This window comes from Bison bison, unplaced genomic scaffold (assembly GCF_000754665.1).
Source record: "Bison bison bison isolate TAMUID 2011002044 unplaced genomic scaffold, Bison_UMD1.0 scf7180017864179, whole genome shotgun sequence".
Lineage (NCBI taxonomy): Eukaryota > Metazoa > Chordata > Mammalia > Artiodactyla > Bovidae > Bison > Bison bison.
Window position 1 is genome coordinate 635,421 of NW_011494751.1, and position 5,778 is coordinate 641,198.

Sequence of the window (5,778 nt, forward strand, 5' to 3'; positions counted from 1 at the left end):
AGCTACATCAGTGTTTATGTATAAGTGGTTCGGTCCACATGCTGTTATTCTTTCATGCAACTCCAATACCAAATCACAAAACTCCTTGGGCTTCTTTATTTTCTCGGCAAGACTTCCTTGAATAGTGTATGTACATGGAGCTTTCTATTATTGGACATACATAAAATGTGGTGAAATTGTAGTTGAGCTTTGCAAGGTGACTGGTCAGAGTTGTAAATTAAAAGGTAAAATGTTTCTGACATATTTAACTTTTTAAGCATAGTAATATATTAAAGAAACATACTTACACATCCAATGCCATAATTAAATTTTAACTCATAAAAAATAATCAACTCTCTACAGGAACAGAACGTTTTCAGTTTAAAAGCTACTTATCATTTCTATAGCCATACCATGTTGAATGTGCTGTTTGATCTTTTAACAATTTCATTTTAAAATATTCACAAAAGAGTGGTAATTAAATTACATGGATGCCATGGTAACCACTGCATTAACTATGCTTCAACCCCATGCTTTAGTATTTTGGTAGGGAAAAGGGTATGCTTATTCTGTGACAATTACACACTGCAGGTGTTTAGGTCAACCTCCACCAGCCTGCCGGTAAAAGGTAAGCACATCTGACTAAAGCTGGATCTGGGATGGAAGGACTTGCTTATTGCTATAGAGGAATCCTACAGCAGATTAGTACATTGGGCTGACAATCTAGAGGCTCAGTCCTAGTCCAGGCTCTGTCACTGACTAGCAGTATGTTCTTTGGTAAGTGGCTTAATATCTCTGAGATGCGAACACCTCAAGTATAAAGCAAGAAGGCTATAGATGGGACCAGATATTTTAGGATCCAACCTAGTCCTTTCCAATTCCATGAAATCTTTATATTTTAGTAAGCACTGCTACTGATTTTCTCACACTTTTTAATAATTTCTGTGTAAGCTTCTTAGGGCTGCCTTAAAAATACCATAAACTGGATGATTTACAACAACAGCCATTTTTTTTGTTTTAATCACAGTTTTGGAAATGTGAAGTCCAAAATCATGATGTTGGCAGGGCTGTAACCCCTCTGAAGCTTCTAGGGGATAATGCATCCTTGCTCTTCCTAGGTTCTGGGTGCCCAAGGAATTTCTTGACTCTCATAATTAAAGTTATACTTGCCAGTCTCTACTTGTCTTTACCTGGCTCTCTTCTCTTTGTGTCCCTGTCTTCTCCTCCTCTTAAAAGAACACCAGTCAGCTTGGATTAAGGTCCACCCTACTCCAGTATAATCTCATCTTGATTAATTACATTTTCAATGATCCTTTTTCCAAGTAAGGACATTTTGAGTTACCACAGTTACAACTTCAACACATCCTTTTGGGATACACAATTCAGCCCATAACAATTTCATTTAATGAAATAAAAATTATATTGTGTTTCTTCCAGGTTATAATCTGGTTATAAACTGCAAAACAATATCATGTAGTCCTCTGTGTACTGAAGGAGAAGGATATAGTCAGTGACTATACAATCCATGACATGAGAGCTATAGCTTTAAGCAAATACACTTACTCAGGACACAAGCTAACAGAATTCTTCAGTGTTTTGGAAGCATGCAGCAGATCTCTGTGATACATTTCACAGCAATATCTCAAGCCACCTGGTCTCAACACAGCTAAGGAGTATCGGCTATCACTGTTGCCCATTTCCCACATAATACACCTACCATAGGCCTCATCATTCTACTGTACTTTCTTATAATTGCAGAAAGCTGCTCAGAGATACCTAAAAGAAAATCAAAAGTAAGGAAGCTAATGCTTTCCAAGAATGAGGAATGTAAATCTATGGATAAAAGTCTAATGTCTATCTTTTAATGAGACAACAAGAGCTAATCAGCTCAAAAATACTCCATTCATTGTTATTGTTTTTTGTTTCTGTTTTCTTCTCCATTTCCTGCATCCTTTTACCATCTCCTTCATCTCTATTTACTGGGATCACCTCTAAAATTAACCTTCTGCATGTAAGTGTCTGTTTGTATATCTCTGGGTCTGCTGTAGAGAAATCCAAATTAAGACAGAGGGCCAAGAAGATAGAAATAATAGCATGTGCAAAGACCTTAGTTATGAAAGAGAAAGACACCAAGGGAGCTAAGAGGTCATGTGTGGCTGCAGCAAAGAATATAAAGAGGAGATGGAGAGAAGAGGCTGGATAATGAAGGTTCACCTCTACTGCACTGAGAAGTTTTCAATCTCTTCTTTGTTTAGTAAAGAACCACATGAGTTTCTAGACAGATGGGAACATGATATAATCTATGCAATCACTCAGAGGAGACATGGGAGGCAAGAAGACCAGTTGTGATACCTCTGCAACAGTTTAGTTATGAAACAATCAAGGTCCAAACAAAGGAATAACAGCAGACCTACGACTAGGACGACAGAGAAAGGTTATACAAAACTATTTCATATTAGATAGAATTTCCTGATTGCATAATTGTAAAATATGAGAAAAGAGACCTAGAAGTGATTCCTAGGCTTTGTTTGAATAACTAGGTTTTTATAATTAAGGAAGTGAGGAAAAGCTTGACAGAATAACATGGTTATCCAATTTGATTAGAGCCAGTTTGCTTCAGTGTTTCTTAAATTTAAAAATGTATATGAGTCACCTTGGGATCTTGTTAAAATGTGGAGTCTAATTCAATCTAGGGCTTGTCCTTCAAACAAGAGCCCCAGAGAGAGGGCTGCTGCTGGTACTCAGCACACCCTACCTGTATGATCCAAACCCAGGCCTAGCTTAGGCATTTGCTCAAAACCACCATCCTTCTTAACTTTGTTTCCTTCCGGCTCTTACCTGATAGGGTCTTTGATTTACTCTCCCACAGACCAGCTCCCAGTTACTTTGCTCGTCCTTTCTCACTCACATCTTTTCAACAGTACGTATCTTTAATTTTTTTGGCTGTGCTGGGTCTTCATTGCAGCATGCAGGCTTTTCTCTAGTTGTGGCACATGGGGGGCTTCTCTAGTTGCAGTAAGCAGTCTTCTCTTGTGAAGCATGAGCTCTAGAGCGTACAGGCTCAGTAGTTGTGGCACCTGGGCTTAGTCACCCCACAGCACGTGTGATCTCAGTTCCCTCCCTACCTCTGATAACTCAGTTACATTAATCACTGTTCTCTCCTTTTTCATTTGCTAGCTTGGGTACTGTATATCTGTTTCTCAGTTTCATGGAGTGACCAATTCTCTGACCTTTCTATTAATTTCTCAGATTTTTATACTCTTTCAGAATTACTGCATGAGTATTAACTCTGTTCTATTGCTTTTCTCACTATTTTACATATTGGGTTTTGCTTCAACTTCTCCTACCTTTCCTTGTTTGTAGAGAAAATCTACAACATACACAACTTCTCCTATTTAAGAATGATTAACACATATCTGTCAAATTTGATAGAAAACTTTTGGGATCATAAAACTCTGTGCTTATAATGCTTTCAAGAGTTGCAGTCAACCATAGCTCAGCTGGTAAAGAATCCACCTGCAATGCAGGAGACCCCAGTTCTATTCCTGGGTTGAGAAGAACAGCTGGTGAAGGGACAGGCTACCACTCCAGTATTCGTGGGCTTCCCTGGTGGCTCAGCTGGTAAAGAATCTACCTGAAGTGCAGGAGACCTGGGTTTGATCCCTGGGTTGGGAAAATCCTTTGGAGAAGGGAAAGGATACCCACTCCAGTATTCTGGCCTGGATAATCCCAGGGACTGTATATTGCATAGGGTTGCAAAGAGTCGGACATGACTGACAGACTTTCAATTTCTTTTCTGTTTCATGGGAAGCCCAAAGATCAGACAATTAATAAAAGGTAACAGACTTTCATATCTATCCTTTCTCTCTTCTGCTTCACTTATTAAACAGGGGCATGCACAATGAGATTCATTTCTCCTGAGGGTAAAATGTGACCTGTTGCATCTCATGTTAATATAATCCCTGTCTTCAGGTTCATTTGCTTCCATTCTAATAATATTGTGATGTAATGTATCATGATGTCTTCCTTAAATTTTGGTGCAAAGCCTCTCAACTGCAAGTAGTATCCTTGACCCAGAGAATGTTTGAAAATGTGTATGGGCTTGGTTTGAGTTCCCACAATGACTGGCATGGGGGATGCCACTGACACTTAGAGGAGAAATTCAGGAATGTCAAATTCAGTCTTCAACAGATGTGATAGTCCCATCCGTAATGATAGTTATTCCCCATTGAGAAATATACTAGAGTATGATTGCATTATATGTAAATCTGTATTATATGACTTTGAAGGGGAAAAATGTACTGCATTAGTATGTTGCCTACATAGGGGAATAATGTAAAATAAATATAACTATTCCAATTTTAAAAATTGAAAAGAAAACTCCAGGCAGAGAGATATTGAAATTGTACACTGTCTTACCACAATTGCCACACAGGAGTATCATATTAGCTGGAAATAGAAAATTTCAGCCATATTTTTAAAGATATATCTTGAACTATGCAAGTTATCCATATATCCATAACTATCCAAGTTATGGATTGCAGGAATTGTTATCAGATCTTTTTTTGCTTACTGACATCTTTTTTGGTTACTTTTCTAATAGTCTGAATTAATAGAAAGGATAACTTCCCTATCAGACCCATTAAATTTGCTTTACTTTAGACATTTGATGTACACTTTTATATACACCAGAGAAGAGTCAGAGAATTAAAATGACTTCCTGGGAGACCAAAATGGTTAGAGTTGTCTGATATTTGGATAACTTAATTGCTGATATTATAGATCTTTAGACATCAAGAATTTTTGAGAAAGTACATGTTTGAATAGTAATTCCCCCCAAACAGACACCAAAACCCTTCCCTACTGGCTGTACTGCTCAAAGATCTCATTGTTACCATCACTTCAGTTCAGTTCAGTCGCTCAGTTGTGTCCGACTATTTGTGACCCCATGAACTGCAGCACGCCAGGCCTCCCTGTCCATCACCAACTCCTGGAGTTCACTCAGACTCATGTCCACCGAGTCAGTGATGCCAACCAGCCATCTCATCTTCTGTCGTCCCCTTCTCCTCCTGCCCCCAATCCCTCCCAGCATCAGAGTCTTTTCCAATGAGTCAACTCTTCACATGAGGTGGCCAAAGTACTGGAGTTTCAGCTTTAGCATCATTCCTTCCAATGGGTTGGACATTATTATAGTTTATAGCTGAGGCCTGAATTAGGAGACTGAAGATAGTATATAAAACTTAAAGATTCAGGATGGAGATATATTTCCATCAGACATGACTGGATGACTGAACAACAGAAACAACATATTCCCATTGACAAATTATCAGGATGTCAATTTTTAAAAAAATCATGATTCTGTAAGTCAAAGTTTCTCTCATCTCTATATTGACCTAAGGGGTCATAGCTTTAATGAGGACAGTGGTAAGAAAAGTAGACAAGTCCATTACATTTTCAAAAAATTTTACATACCTTATTGTAGAATGAATGTAGGGGTGGAGGCAGGGGAGATGACTGCAAAGGTAAAGATAATTAATTAGAAGGGAATAAACACTGGATGAAGATGAAGGCAGACTTAGACTAAAATTTATTTTTTTTCCCATACTTTTTATTTTTTATTTTTTTTCTAATTTTATTTTTAAACTTTACATAATTGTATTAGTTTTGCCAAATATCAAAATGAATCCGCCACAGGTATACATGTGTTCCCCATCCTGAACCCTCCTCCCTCCTCCCTCCCCATACCATCCCTCTGGGTCGTCCCAGTGCACCAGCCCCAAGCATCCAGCATCGTGCATC